Source organism: Eurosta solidaginis, chromosome 2, assembly GCF_040869045.1.
Source record: "Eurosta solidaginis isolate ZX-2024a chromosome 2, ASM4086904v1, whole genome shotgun sequence".
NCBI classification, from domain to species: Eukaryota; Metazoa; Arthropoda; class Insecta; order Diptera; family Tephritidae; genus Eurosta; species Eurosta solidaginis.
This window is the reverse complement of record NC_090320.1, coordinates 225,831,196-225,848,177: the sequence shown is the minus strand read 5'-3', so window position 1 is coordinate 225,848,177 and position 16,982 is coordinate 225,831,196. Positions and strand designations below refer to the sequence as shown.

At 39.9% G+C, this 16,982-nt stretch overlaps 1 protein-coding gene across 1 annotated transcript in view; it reads left to right on the top strand.

The window, feature by feature from the left end:
• The first annotated feature begins 380 nt into the window (after positions 1 to 380).
• The window catches only part of LOC137240647 (uncharacterized), a 109,554-nt gene continuing 92,952 nt past the window's right edge, over positions 381 to 16,982 (top strand). Inside the window, exon 1 of the mRNA XM_067767155.1 lies at positions 381 to 718. The gene's annotated coding sequence lies outside the window, so the exon portion shown is untranslated. The remainder of the gene's footprint in view (positions 719 to 16,982) is intronic.

Below are 16,982 nucleotides of genomic sequence, written 5' to 3'. Positions count from 1 at the left end.
AACAGCGGCGACATCTGCCTATCACATTTCGCGTGTGCGAAAATTTCACGACATCTGCTTCTCAAGTCTCTCAATGATCCAGAGCATTCCCGTGAGAATTGAGCGTGAGCCGGAGCTGTAAAACTCACTGAAATACGGCATATGTGTATATGTTTCACCCTCTACACTAATTCTATGTATTCTTTGTGTGGCCCCAATTCATCGCAACTGATTCAGCTATATGTTATACCCTATGACCATCAGAGGGTTGTGTCTCCGCTTTTCGGTACACCCTGTGGCTGTAGCTAGTTATTTAACCATTGTCGCTAGATGGGTCTCCTAAGCATTATCTAAGCAAGGATAGGCGTTTTTTTCGCGCGAACGTAAACGCATACGCGTGTATAAAAAACACGGCTTTTGTTTTTGTAAATTCGATGGACAAATGTCAAAATCGTACTGCGTCGGAAGTTGATGTATCAAATCTAATAAAAAAAGTTTATAATCAGCTGTCCCGTGCTGCCATGGTTTTGTGTGCTGTGAGTAAAAAAATATGGAAAATTTGAAAGAAATGTTATGAATTGAATACCAAGTGCATTTAATAAGTGTCCATTAAATGTAGTACATTATAAACTTCCGCAAAACATAAAAATTTATAACAAAAAGGAAAGAAAAATCCATTTTTCGATTGCTTGATCACACGAGAAAACCAAGTCCAAAAATGGAAGAGACCAAAGAATTGGTAAGTGGCTGAAAGTGATACACAAGAAAACAAAATTAAGACAAAATTGTTCTCTGCAAAGATACAGGAGAATATTTATATACTTAAGTATATATGTATATATACATGAAGGGCAGTCAAAAGACAAACAAATATGTAATTGAAGCGATTAATGGCGATTTTGGACCTCTTTCTATTGTTTGAGAAGGGTGGGCTGGATATAATTTCGAGTTTTGTAAATTTCTCAAATGCGTGGATGCAAGCCAACATCGGAAGGAGCTGGATAATGGGATAGCCATGAACAAAGTAGATACAAATTTATGTGGGGTTCGAAAGGCATTGGGATGGGAAACTAAATTTAGTGCATCATAAAGTAGGGAGCAAGTAAAAAACGTGTTCTGATTAAAAATACTATGGATCCCACCCTTGGTTTCGGAGGGACCCCGGACCATTTTTCGGTTTTCCGTTAATATCATTTCGGTAACGCTGCTCATTCTTTACTTTGAGTCCAAATAGCTCGGTTACGTTGGTTGTTGTTGCTGTTGTTGTTGTTGTTGGTGTTGTTGTCGCGATAAGGTTACTCCCCGAAGGCTTTCGGGAGTGTTATGGATGTGATGGTCCTCTGTCGGATACAAATCCGGTACGCTCCGATAACACAGCACCATTAAGGTGCTAGCCCGACCATCTCGGTAACGATTAATATGGCCACATTAAACCTTCAGGCCATCCCTCCCTCCCCACCCAAAGTTCGATGAGGAGCTTGGAGTCGCCAGAGCCTCATATGTTAGTGTTGACAATTGGGTTTGGAGAAGCTATATATTGCGCTGGTAACATGAAGGGTTGCGCTACACAGCCCCTTGAATCTGGTATTTTTGTCGCCTCTTACAACAGGCATACCTAGCGCGGGCATGTTCTGACCCCCTACCCCGCTGAGGGCACAGAACTACTAAAACTTCTCCAAAAATATCAATTACAATAACTTTTATCAAAAATTATCAAAGGTGGTATCAAATCCAGTTTCCACCTCCGATTTTAGAGTGCGAAAGCGGATATAAAAAATTTGGTAAAAGCCAACAACAGCGCTCAACTGCTAATACGCGTCTGTCCGGAGATATTTGCAGTTGAAGATGGACATTTTCATGTGGTTCTTGAAATGTTGTTATAAACGGGAACAACAATGTGTACAAATGGATTTTAAATAAGTAAATGTAAGGCTCGATAACCGCCGAATAGATTTTGGGCCGAGTTTTTTCTGCGAATTGGCGGGACGGGACCTACGATTTCGAGCGGCATCTGCAGGGCAGACGAGTTTTCACTTAGAAGATTTTATTTGCAGAAATACACTCGTAGTGATTGCTAAATCACTGCCGAGGGTCGACATCGCTTAGAACAACTTTCTTCCAATTGAAGAACTTGTTTTTAAGTTCGTTTGCACGGGGCGGGAGCCAGGATCTTTGGTGTGGTAGGCGGAACACGCTATCACCACACCACGGCGGCTGACAAAGGGATTTTGCACGGATTTAATTTTATCCTACCCCACTTGTCTTGTCAGCGTTGTTCTTGTTGATGATGTTGATGTTGTTGTTGTTGATGATGTTGATGTTGTTGTTGTATTAACGATAAAGACACTGCCCGAAGGTTTTGTGGAGTGTTATCGATGTTGACGGTCCTTTGCCGGATATAGGTCCGGTAATAAAGCACCATTAAGGTACTAGCCCGACCATCTCGGGAACGAGGTCATCCCTCTCTCCCCACCCCCTAGTTCCATGAGGAGCTTGGGGTCGCCAGAGCTTCGTCTGTTAATAAAATAGGATTCGCCGCGGGTAGGTGAGGTTGACAAATAAGCTGGTGAAGTTATACACTGCGCTGGCAACACCTTGAGAGGGTTGCGCTACACAACCCCTTGAATCCCGACTGGTCAGCGTATTTTTCATAAGCGCGCCCGAATACCGTCATCGCACTAAGGTGTTCTGCCAAAAGGACTATGCATCCCACCCCCGCTTTCGTAGGGGTCCGGGGTCATTTTTCGGTTTTTCGTGTATATCTTTTGAACGAAAAAAATTTTTTTCATTCGCTTTTGGTTTATTCATCCTGAGATCAAAATGCGTCTTACTCTACCTATATCTTTGAAAGCGTATCAGCGGCCAAACTCACAGCATAATCGAAGCTTTTAGAAAAAATTATAAAGGAGAAGTTATTTTTCATTGTTGTTGTAGCGATAAGGACACTCCCCGAAGGCCTTGGAGAGTGTTAACGATCCTTTGCCGGATGCAGATCCGGTGCGTTCTGGTAACAAACACCATAAAGGTACAAGTCCGACCATCTCGGGAACGATTTGGAATGACCACATGAAATCTAGTATGCCATAACGCCCTCCCACCCCTAGATCCATCAGGTACTTCAGTTACCTCTTACGCATACGCATACTTACCGCGAGTATATTCTAAGGTCCCTCACCCGTTGGAGGAAATTACAGAAGGATTGAAATTTGAGTCCCATATGGTCGACATTTGCTCTGCGTATGTTGTTAATAAGGTAGCATAAGGATTTGGTCGGTGACAGTGTCAGATTTCACGAGTTGACAAAACTACAAAGACTAGGGAGATTTAATAGCATAGTTAATCAATGGATCTACCGGGACACTATGGTAACTACCCCTGCATCCTGCCATGCAGGTAAACAGGTAAACCCACAGCATCATCGCTTTGCGAAGATTGTGGGGGAGAAGCTTTTTGTGGTTTTCTAGATATAGAATAGCATTTGACAAAATAAATCATGGCCGGTTCTGACAAATGTCAAATCGGACACCTAAATATACCCGCTCACCAAATTTTATCAAGATATCTCAAAAATTGAGGGACTAGTTTGCATATAAACAGACAGACGGACATGGTTAAATAAACTCAGCTCTTTATTCTGATCATTTATGTATACTTATTGGTAGGTCTATCTATTTTCCTTTAAGGACCTATAATTTTGAGGTTCGTGACAAACTTAATATACCATTTAATTTTCATGAAAGGTATAAAAAAACTGCTCGAAAATATTATGCGAATTTGTTAACCGACTGTACGTACATTTCACCAACGTTTATTCTAGTTTTCGATGCAAACCTTAATAAACAATCCAGTATTTGGCAACCCTGATACATTCGTAAGTTCTACAAGCAAGTGATTATGTTCAGGTCACCTTCCCATTTTGGTGTTTGTTTACATCTACCATCTGCCTATGTAGTTACATATGTATGTAATTTATTTTCACTCACAATAGATGCCAACACACCAAAGATATTGCATAATCCATTATCCTTGAACTTAAGCAAAAATAACAATGAATATACATATGTATGTACCTTGGTGTAAATAGGAGAACTAAAAACTTGTTTTACTGCTTAAACTTTCAAAAAAGAATGACATCAAAAATGTTAAATTTACGTAGATAAGAACTACCTTGAAATAAATAAGTAATTATATGTACTTAGCTAGGCCATTCCATCAATCGGTTTGAGAGCTAGCTGGGGACTTCATGAGCAGCGTCTAATTACCACAAGGTGCGGCTATAAGCGGGTGTGTGTCTGGATCAAGCGGATCCCTATATAAACGTGCAAGAAATGTTTGCATCCCCGCTGAGCGGGTTGTGCGCTGGACCTGGAACCCGCCACATAAACCACACTCCAATAAAAAAACAATTAAAACCTTGGATAAGACGACAAGCCTTTAGTGATGACGAACCCTGCAAACGTTTAAATGACAATGATGTAATCTATACAGAAAGTTAGGGTGCTGGCAGAAGGTGGAAATATCGTTTATGAAAACTTCAAAAATAATGACCCGGACGCTACCCTGTAGCACACTCTACTAGGCCGTAAACGAATTAAGAGTGTGACTGTTGAATAAATAACTCCAATATTCTGTATAATTATACTTCACTTCGTGACTGATAGCGTGTTTAAATCAAACTTATTAGTCATTCCTCAGTTTTCGCTGCTTTTAGACTCTCCGTTGCCTTGTCCGCATATTTCTCCAAAGGTCTAGACGTTTCACCTTCTAGAATCTTCTGCTTGGTTACCAGCAATATGCGTGTGTATGTGTGAGAACCCACTTCTGCTGATGACTACATGTGTGTGCGTGAGTTATTCTTCGTCACCTTTCATGTACATATGTACACGTGTAAATGGATCAAATTCATGCGTTCATGTACACGAAAGTGGCAGCTTGCTTTATTGTTGTTGTGCCTTTATTTACTAACAGCTTAGTGATGCTAAAATTCGCCACAGTATTTTACAACAACAACAACGTTAAGCCGACACCTCATCATCAATGGTAAGCGTTAACGCACCAAAGTTAATAGGAGAGTCAACCGTTGAGAGGCACTCCTGTGGGAATTCCATCTTCGTAACGAAGTAGAAGCGGGAAAAGCCAGCAAGTAGATTAGCCGCATAATGAAGCATAATTTAGGAGTAATCGAGCATAATATTTTGGGCTTAACGTAATTCCAAAACGCCTTGGGCAAATAAAATTGTCATCAACTCCTCGACTTTCGGATTGCAGGCTTGCGCTTATATTACAGCATCGTTTAAAATATACTTAATAAAATTGAAACTCAGTCGCAAATTTACTATCTTATCGGTAGAAAATTATAAATAAGATTTTAAGATTTGACAGTAGATATGCTTAGAGTATGGCGAGTAGGGGGCCGTCATGAAGTGTTCAAAAAGGATCTGACGCGAAGTGCCAAGTAAGAGAAGCGGGTCCGTTTTAATGTTTTGTGTGGTTGCATATTTTTTCGAGTAGCAAGTCGCAGTCATTAATATTTTCGCATTGTTTGTTGAAGTCATGAGGAGTAGTTCAAAATTCTGTGTACATATGTATGTGTGTATACGAGCCTCATACCGAGTTTTGGTCTAGGTTGATTATACTCACATAATGATTACAAAACAAGTAAGGAAGGCTAAGTTCAGGTGTAACCGAACATTACATACTCAGCTGCCAACTTTTAAATTACATTCTTTTAAAAGTAGGCGGTGCCACGCCCATTGTCAAAAATTTTACTAGTTTTCTAATCTGCGTCATAAGGTCAACCCACCTACCAAGTTTCATCGCTTTATCCGTCTTGGGTGATGAATTATCGCACTTTTTCGGTTTTTCGAAATTTTTGATATCGAAAAAGTGGACGTGGTTATAGTCCGATTTCGTTCATTTTAAATAGCGATCTGAGATGAGGGCTCAGGAACTTGCATACCTAATTTCATTAAGATACCTCAAAATTTACTCAAGTTATCGTGTTTACGGACAGACGGACGGACATGAATTTCTTTTTCCGCAAAGGTCATTTTGATATATAGAAGTCTATATCTCTCTCGATTAGTGTATGCCGTTACGGGGACCGTTATGCGAATAAAATTATATACTCTGTGAGCTTTGCTCAGCTGAGTATAAAAAAAAATCCAGAGCGACGAAATTACCCTGAAAACAATTTCGAAATACTGCCGTAAAGATTCGGAGATAATTCCGAAATAGTTTTCAAATAATCCCGAATACAATCCTGTAATTATCACGAAAACAATTCCTAAATACGTTTGAAATGATCTCAAAATAGTTCCACAATGTACCGATGATAGCTCCGTAATGATTTCCAAATAGTCCCAATTGATATCGAAAACAATACTGACATGATGCCGAACATCCTACAAATTACCTGAAAATAATTCCGAAACAGTCCTGAAATTACATGGCGACAGAACCGAAAAGGTTCTAAAATGAAACCCACGCGATTCAGAAAACATTCTCACAAACGATTCCAAATATTGCTCCGAAACAGTCCCGAAAATTGATCCTAGTGATGTTATTCTAGTGATTCCAAAAAGATGGTGAAAACAATTTCGAAATCAACCTCTAAATTATCGCAAAATGGCCGCCAATTGGTCTCAAATCGTCTCGAGAACAATGACGAAATGATCCCGTGCGCACTCCCGAAATGGATTTCGGTATGGATATTAATATAATCAACACTACGGACTCATTCAGTCTATGCGAGGTCCTCATGGACCGGCCAGTTCAACTAATATGATCGCGCACACAAACTCAAACCCCGAAATCGTCCCCAAGTGATCTAGAAATCCCGAAATAATTCCGAAAATTATACAAAAGTAGTCCCGAATAAATCCGGAATAATTTAAGTGTTACCGTAAAACAACTCCAATATTAACCGGGGATTGTCGCAAAATGATTCCTGTTCCCAGAGATGCGGAGCCCAAACTTTTTCAAAAACATATCTTTCCCTTAATAGTGATAAATCGTATGTGCTACCTATATCTAAAAGGCAAATTAACTCATCAAATCTACCAGCTTTATATATCAATAGTAAATGCCTTAAGTACGGGTCTAAAGTAAAGAATCTGTTATTAACTCTAGTCTCTCTTGTGATGATCATATTAACGCTGTTATCAGTAAAGTTTACTACACTCTACGTAATCTACGAATGTCTGCCCCCTTCACCCCTCTTGGAATTAGGAAGCGGCTTGCTATACAATTAATACTACCAATTATCTGCTATTCGGATTGTATATACAGCAAATTAGATTAAAAATCGGCACATAAGATTGATGTCGCCTTTAATCATATCACGGGGTATGTCTTCGGGTTGGCTAAATATGATCATATATCAGCGTGGCGAACGAGTCTCTTGGGTTGTGAAATATCTGAGTATCTTAAGGCAAGGAACTGTATATTTTTGTGTCGTGTGATTGCTGATAAAATGCCTACTTATTTATATAACAAGCTAACATTCTCTAGATCTGCTCGCATAAATGACTTGATCGTGCCCATCTACAATTATCTAAACTCTGCAAGACTTTTCTTTGTCAATGCTATCCGCATTTGGAACTCTATACCCAACTCGGTTCGCAATAGCTTAAGTAGAAGCAACCTTAAGAATGTTATATTTTCTTTCTTTGGTAAAGCTTATACAAATTAGAATCTGAGTTTAGCTACTTATTAATCTAGTCAATCATTGTTGCTAAATGTCTGTCACAATTCTTGTTAAACTTATATATTTTCATAAATAATTTTGTAGGGCCAAGTATTTTAGTTAAACTTCTTGTTGTTTTATTTGTGGCTTTTCGGCCGGTTTATCTCAATAAAATCTACTTTTTTATTTAAATCAACGCGTTTCGACGCATATTCGCGTGTTCATCAGGATTCTAATTTATTTTTTAGAAAATACGAAAAACAAAGTTATTAAATACAGGCAAATTAATATGTTACATATAAAACTGATTTTACATTTCACCAAACTTACATTATTGACAACATTAAATTCGTCTAGTTGTTGAGCACATATAAACATATACATATACAGTGTATATTATACACATAACATTAGCCGTGTTTTTTAACACGCGTATATCCGTTTACGCTTAAACTTTATATTGACTGCTAAGAGACAAACTATAAATACACCTCTGAAATTGCTGCGCATAAATTTTGTCCTACTAAATTTCAATACGCATTATACTCAGATGTAACTGAAATATGTGTCTTTGTTTCACCCTGTACACTAATTCTATGTATTATATGTGTGTCCACAATTCATCGCAACTGATTCAGCTATATGTTATACCCTATGGCCATCAGAGCGTTGCGTCTCCGCTTTTCGGTACACCCTGTTGCTGTAGCTAGTTGTTTTACCACAGCCGCTAGATGGGTCTCCTAAGCATTATCTAAGCGAAGATAGGCGTTTTTTAACACGCGCAAACGAAACGTATACGCGCGTGTTAAAAAACACGGCTATTAACAAACAGATACATTTTGTAAAAAAGTTAAGCCGCACAGCACGTCTTTATTCGTCAATCTTTTGCATTGGCTTTGATCGTTGTGACATAAGCGCAGTTTATGTTGTCGACGTCTTCTTTGAAGTTCATCGCTGTATGTATTTGTTGCTGTATGCTGTAAAAAATAAATTAGAATCCTGATGAAGACGCGAATATGCGTCGAAACGCGTTGATTGAAATAAAAAACTAGATTTTATTGAGATAAACCGGCCGAAAAGCTCCAAATAAAACAACAAGAAGTTTATATATTTTCACTTTTGTTACTTTATGGAATAATATATACATTTTTAAGTTTTAAGTTTTAAACAAGTAAGGAAGGTTAAGTTCGGGTGTAACCGAACATTACATACTCAGTTGAGAGCTATGGTGACAACATAAGGGAAAATAACCATGTAGGAAAATGAACCGAGGGAAACCCTGGAATGTGTTTGTATGACATGTGTATCAAATGAAAGGCATTAAAGAGTATTTTATGAGGGAGTGCGCCATAGTTCTATAGGTGGACGCCATTTAGGGATATAGCCATAAAGGTGGATCAGGGTTGACTCTAGAATGCGTTTGTACGATATGGGTATCAAATGAAAGGTATTAATGAGTATTTTAAAAGGGCGTGGACCTAAGTTCTATAGATGGACGCCTTTTCGAGATATCGCCGTAAAGATGGACCAGGGGTGACTCTAGAATGCTTTTGCACAATATGGGCATCAAACGAAAGGTGTTAATGAGTATTTTAAAAGGGAGTGGGCCTTAGTTCTATAGGTGGACGCCGTTTCGAGATATCGTCATAAAGGTGGACCAGGGGTGACTCTAGAATTCGTTTGTACGATAGGGGTATCAAATGAAAGGTGTTAATGAGTATTTTAAAAGGGAGTAATCCTTAGTTCCATAGGTGGACGCCGTTTCAAGATATCGCCATAAAGGTGGACCAGGGGTGACCCTAGAATTTGTTTGTTCAATATGGGCATCAAACGAATGGTGTTAATGAGTATTTTAAAAGGGAGTGGGCCTTAGTTCTATAGGTGGATGCCGTTTCGAAATATCGCCATAAAAGTGGACCGGGGGTGACCCTAGAATGTGTTTGTACGATATGGATATCAAATTAAAGGTATTAATGAGGATTTTAAAAGGGAGTGGTGGTTGTTGTATAGGTGGTCGCCTTTTCGAAATATCGCCATAAAGGTGGACCAGGGGTGACTCTAGAACGCGTTTGTACGATATGGATATCAAATTAAAGGTATTAATGAGTATTTTAAAAGGGAGTAATCCTTAGTTCCATAGGTGGACGCCGTTTCGAGATATCGCCATAAAGGTGGACCAGGGGTGACCCTAGAATTTGTTTGTACAATATGGGTATCAAAAGAAAGCTGTTAATGAATATTTTAAAAGGGAGTAATCCTTAGTTCCATAGGTGGACGCCGTTTCGAGATATCGCCATAAAGGTGGACCAGGGGTGACCCTAGAATTTGTTTGTACAATATGGGTATCAAAAGAAAGGTGTTAATGAGTATTTTAAAAGGGTGTGGGGCTTAGTTCTATAGGTGGACACCTTTTCGGAATATCGCCACAAAGGTGGACCAGGGGTGACTCTAGAATGTGTTTGTACGATATGGATATCAAATTAAAGGTATGAATGAGGGTTTTAAAAGGGAGTGGTGGTTGTTGTATAGGTGGTCGCATTTTCGAGATATCGCCATAAAGGTGGACCAGGGGTGACCCTAGAATTTGTTTGTACAATATGGGCATCAAAAGAAAGGTGATAATGAGTATTTTAAAAGGGAGTATTCCTTAGTTCCATAGGTGGACGCCGTTTCGAGATATCGCCAGAAAGGTGAAGCAGGGGTGACCCTAGAATTTGTTTGTACAATATGGGTATCAACAGAAAGGTGTTAATGAGTATTTTAAAAGGGTGTGGGGCTTAGTTCTATAGGTGGACGCCTTTTCGAGATATCGCCATAAAGGTGGACTAGGGGTGACTCTAGAATGAGTTTGTACGATATGGGTATCAAATTAAAGGTATTAATGAGAGTTTTAAAAGGGAGTGGTGGTAGTTGTATATGTGAAGGCGTTTTCCAGATATCGACCAAAATGTGGACTAGGGTGACCCAGAACATTATCGGTTGGATACCGCTAATTTATTTATATATGTAATACCTGGCAAGATTTTAAGGGTGTTTTATTTCGCCCTGCAGAACTTTTTCATTTTCTTCTACTTAATATGGTAGGTGTCACAACAATTTTATAAAGTTTTTTCTAAAGTTATATTTCGCGTCAATAAACAATCCAATTACCTTACCATGTTTCATCCCTTTTTTCGTATTTGGTATAGAATTATGGCATTTTTTTCATTTTTCGCAATTTTCGATATCGAAAAAGTGGGCGTGGTCATAGTCGGATTTCGTTCATTTTTCATACCAAGGTAAAGTGGGTTCAGATAAGTACGTGAACTGAGTTTAGTAAAGATATATCGATTTTTGCTCAAGTTATCGTGTTAACGGCCATGCGGAAGGACAGACGGACGACTGTGTATAAAAACTGGGCGTGGCATCAACCGATTTCGCCCATTTTCACAGAAAACAGTTAACGCCATAAAATCTATGCCCCTACCAAATTTCAAAAGGATTGGTTAATTTTTGTTCGATTTATGGCATTAAAAGTATCCTAGACAAATTAAATGAAAAAGGGCGGAGCCACGCCCATTTTTAAATTTTCTTTTATTTTTGTATTTTGTTGCACCATATCATTACTGGAGTTGAATCTTGACATAATTTACTTATATACTGTAAAGATATTAAATTTTTTGTTAAAATTTTACTTTAAAAAATTTTTTTTTTTAAAAGTGGGCGTGGTCCTTCTCCGATTTTGCTAATTTTTATTAAGCGTACATACAGTAATAAGGGTAACGTTCCTGCCAAATTTCATCATGATATCTTCAACGACTGCCAAATTACAGCTTGCAAAAGTTTTAAATTACCTTCTTTAAAAAGTGGGCGGTGCCACGCCCATTGTCCAAAATTTTACTAATTTTATATTTTGCGTCATAAGTTCAACTCATCTACCAAGTTTCGTCGCTTTATCGGTCTTTTGTAATGAATTATCGCACTTTTTCTGTTTTTCGAAATTTTCGATATCGAAAAAGTGGGCGTGGTTATAGTCCGATATCGTTCATTTTAAATAGCGATCTGAGATGAGTGCTCAGTAACCTACATACCAAATTTCATCAAGATACCTCAAAATTTACTCAAGTTATCGTGTTAACGGACGGACGGACGGACGGACGGACGGACGGACATGGCTCAATCAAATTTTTTTTCGATCCTGATTATTTTGATATATGGAAGTCTATATCTATCTCGATTCCTTTATATATGTACAACCAACCGTTATCCAATCAAACTTAATGTACTCTGTGAGCTCTGCTCAACTGAGTATAAAAATTATACTCATTATTATGTAACCATTGTTGCACTATAAAAGATCATACAAGGTCTTATTGTGCTAATACTGTCAATAAATAAATGAAATGAAATGAAATATAGCCGGAAGTTCACAGACTCTTGGCTATCTGAAATGATCCCAAATATACAATAAACCAATAACGAAATTCTGGAATAAATACAATCCACAAATGATCCTTAAGCAATCCCGAAATGATTCCGAATGATATGGAAATAGTAAAGCATTGACCTCGAAACCGAACACATGCGAAAATGGACACCAACTGATCTCAAAGATAATCCCGAAATGTTGCAGAAGTGTTTCCGAAAATAGTCAAAAATTCCCAAAATAGTCCGCAACGATCCCGGTATTCTAGATATGACTCGGATATTGGAGATAGACGCGAAATAATTCCAAAATGGCGATGCCACTTGCCCAAAGTTTTTTACACCTCGATTCATATCATAAATATGCCTACTTAATATCATTGGTCGCGGGCAATATACTATAACGAATTTTTGGAGTTCCTGATAATTATTCACCTTCTGTTATCGTTCGAATCGCTGAACTGTCGAATAAATAACTCCAATATTCAGTATTTCAAAATGGTATATATTTAGACTACTTTGGGAGTAGTACTTCACTAATAGCGTGTTTAAATCCAACTGATTACTGATTCGTCAGCTTGCGCTGCCTTTATACTCTCGGTTACCTCGTTCGCCCATTTATCTTAAGGTCTAGACGTTTCACGAGCATTCCTTCTAGTACAGTTGTACCTCAGGCTTGGATATTTATCTATATACATGTATATCTGTAGTTTATGGTTTTCTCTTAGCCATATGCGTGTGTATGTGTGAGTAACAACTTCTGCTCTTAGTTGCCGGCTACATATAAGCATGTGAAATAATCTCTCCCCTTCAAGCTGCTGGCTATGTGTATGGAATATTCTTCGTTGAATTGTACATGAGTGTGGCTCCTTGCTTTAATGTGTACGTGTACATAAGTGTGGCTGCTTGCTGTTTTTGATTATTTACTAACATCATAGTGATGCTAATATTCGCCACAATACGTAGAGTTATAACGCTTAGAAAATAAGTAAAAAGGCACGGTTCCCACCGAAGTGGAGCACCAAATTTTGGAAAAATATACATTTTGCTCTCGTCTGCCAAACTTAATATAAATCATTCAGACTTTCTGGCGTAATTTGCAGGCATTTAGCGCTTGCAGTTTTTAGCGATATGTTCTCAGCCACTAGGTCTGCGTGTGGGATGGCTGTCAAGGGGTGGTAGGATGGTTTTCAAAGACCCCCAGCGGGTTAGGGGGTCAGAATATACCCGCGGTAGGTATGCCTGTCGTAAGAGGCGACTAAAATACCAGATTCAAGGGGCGGTGTAGCGCAATCCTTTCAGGTTGCCAGCGCAATATATAGCTTCTCCAAACCCAATTGTCAACCTCTCCTACCTGTGGCGAATCCTGTTTCACTTACAGACGAGGCTCTGGCGACCTCAAGCTCCTCATGGAACTAGGGGGTGGGGAGGGAGTTATGGCCTGAAAGTTTGATGTGGTCATATAAATCGCTCTCGAGATGGTCGGGCTAGCACCTTAATGGTGCTGTGTTACCGGAGCGTACCGGATCTGTATCTGGCAAAGGACCATCACATCGATAACACCCCCAAAGCCTTCGGGGACAAACCTTATCACTACAACAACAACAACAACAACATATTGTGACGAATATTAGCGACACTAAGGGATACTATCATCTCTAAGCCGATGCTAAGCAGTGACTTGTATGCACATCAATAGATCAATCATTATGTCTACACATACGTACGTACACGCAGCGGAGAAGAGACACACAAACACATGCAGATATCTTATCTGAGATGCTCCCAAAAGTATACAATTATAATTGTGGAAGTGTCGCTCAGAAATACACGCGCATATGAGAAGCTATACACGTGCATCTGTAGTTATAATTATATGGCAGTGACTAAGTAAATTTTGGAAGAGCCTAGAAGTATGCAAACGAGAAATCACAGAGTATAAAAGCACCAACAGTAGAGGCGCGGCAATCAGTTTGATTTAAGCATTCCATCTGTCGAGCAGGAGCAGTGTTATTTTTGAAAGTACTTTAATAAAGACCATTTTGCATTATTGAATAGTGGTGTCATTTATTCAACAGTTTAGTGATTCGAACGTTAGCAGAAGATTGCAAATAAGGGGATTGCAGTAAATTCGTTACAATTGGTGTCAGAAGAGGAATTGTTGAATAAATTCCGAAGATTGGGAATACAACTTGGACATGGCAAAGTTGAGTGAGTTGACGATCCAGCAACTGAAGGAGGAGTTGGAAGTCCGTGGATTGGCTACTTTTGGCAATAAATCTCAGCTACAAAGACGACTAAGTGTAGCTATAGTAATTGAAGGAATCAATGCTGAGGAGTATGTTTTTCATTTTGATAGCGGCAAAACAACAACAAAAATGGAAGAAAAACACGAAACACCGCAGACAGTGACGAGTACAATATCTGCACAAACATCGACAATGGCATCTCAGCTGGCGTCACAGGAGGCACGCATTTCAGAAATGGCGTCGCAAATTTCATCTCAATTGGAAGAACAGAAGACATATATGTCATCTCAAATGGAAGCGCAAAAGGCACGTATATCTGGAATGTCGACACAAATTTCGGAACAGGTATCATCGCACCTCTTTGCGAAACTGGAAGAGCAGGATGCAAAAATTTTACAACTCGAGGACAAAATTTATGCCGAGATAGCAGCGTTTAAAGGTCTTATGCAAAAGTTACAGCTAAATCGCCCAGCTGTTCCAGCGAGCAATCCGAAGGTAAAAAATCCATCTTTTGACGGCTCTGTTCCTTTCCAGGTATTCAAGCTTCGATTTGAGAAGACGTCAGCAGTGAACAACTGGAATGCTGAAGATAAAGTTGCTGCACTGTTCGTAGCATTGAAAGGGCCTGCAGCTGAAATTTTACAGACTAATCCAGAGTGCGAACGAAACTGTTATGAAGCATTGATGGGCGCTCTAGAGAGACGATACGGAACCGAGCATAGGAGGCAGATATACCAAATGGAGTTACTGAACCGATTCCAGAGGCCTGGTGAAACATTCCAAGAGTTTGCGTCGGATGTTGAAAGGCTGGCACATCTAGCAAATGCGGACGCACCCGTGGAATACACCGAGAGGGTAAAAATCTAGAACTTCATAAATGGCATACGAGATGTGGTAGGGAAACGAGCTACATATGCGAATCCAAAATTAACATTTGCTGAAACGGTATCGCATGCACTGACTCAGGAAACAGCCTCACTTTTCAGTAAGCCAGAGTACAAAGCTCATCGCGTGGAAGTGGAAAGACCAGACTGGGTAGACACAATTTTGGAAGCACTGAAGGGGTTACAACAGAAAAATGCCGGAGTTATGAAGTGTTTCAAGTGCGGTAACCCAAGTCACATTGCACGTCATTGCAGCACCGGTCCTGGTAGTTCCAACTTGGATCGCCGTACACGCAAAGCGGGAGGAGATGAGCAACAGCGTGCCAGATGTAAAATCGAGAGCTAGCTCCAGCTGTTGAATGTCCTGTGATATCTGTCTCGCAAATTGGAAGAACATCGAGTAGTCTTAACGTCAGAGGAAATGTGGATGGCAAAGAACGTGTACTGACTGTCGATACGGGCGCATCTCATTCCTTGATCCGATCTGATTTGGTCAACAGGAGAGTAAAGCCATTACCTAGCGCAAGATTGCGTACGATTACTGGCGAGTGTAACCAAGTCCAGGGAGAAGTGGTATTTGAAGTCTTAATTGGGGAGGTCATGGTTCTATACAAATTCGTTGTAGCGGAGATTATTGATGAAGTCATATTGGAAGTGGACTTCTTAGTTGACCATGACATCAGGATCGACATGCAGAGAAGGATTATGCGTTATAAGAACCAGGATATACCACTAAACTTCAGTTTGGCGAAAGGGTTCAGTAGTAATCGAGTACTAGTGGAGAAGACTCGACAAAGACCACGAAAGTCAAAGGTTGATGGATCGAATGGGCCAAATAAAGCGAAATCAAAAATACCTGCGAGAGAAACGCTGGCATTGACAAAAACAAATGGATGCACAAAACCGAAGGAACGAATTTTCCAGAAAGAATGCAAGGGTGGTTTCAGGCCAGCGCGCACTACTGTTGTGAAACGTCAAGACGATACTGATGATACAAAGTCAATCCGTCAAGATCAACCTCTGCGAAGTAGTTCTTCATTGGCCAAAGAACAGAGTGTGAGGGAGCGGCCCAGGGTAATGAATAGTAAGATGAGACACAGGCATGGCAAGAACTTTAATTCGGAAGGTTTCTTGGAGGGAGATTTGGTACTGCTATACAACCCTCACCGGCGGAAAGGTGTTCCATCCAAATATCGGTGCAGTTGGGAAGGCCCGTACAGAGTTGTGAAGAGGATCAGTGATGTCATCTTAGATTATGGAGGGAACACTTCTCTGCTCTCCTAAATGGAGGCAGCAATTCACCGCGCAGAGATGAAGAACCCGATCCCGCAATCGATGATGATGGAATATATGTCCCCCCGCCCGATTATGACGAAGTTAGAATAGCAATAACCAGATTGAAAAACAACAAGGCCGTGGGCGCTGATGGATTGCCGGCGGAGCTATTCAAGTTCGGCGGCGAGGAGTTGGTAAGGCGCATGCAGCAGCTTCTTAGCAAAATATGGGCGGACGAAAGCATGCCCGACGGTTGGAATCTAAGTGTTCTTTGCCCAGTCCACAAGAAGGGGGATACTGCAAAATGCACCAACTATCGTGGAATCAGCCTTCTTAATATCGCATATAAGGTCCTTTCAAGTGTATTGTGCGAAAGATTGAAGCCCACCGTGAACCGGCTGATTGGACCTTATCAGTGCGGCTTCAGACCTGGTAAATCTACCATCGACCAGATTTTCACAATGCGCCAAATCTTGGAAAAAACCCGTGAAAAGAGAATCGACA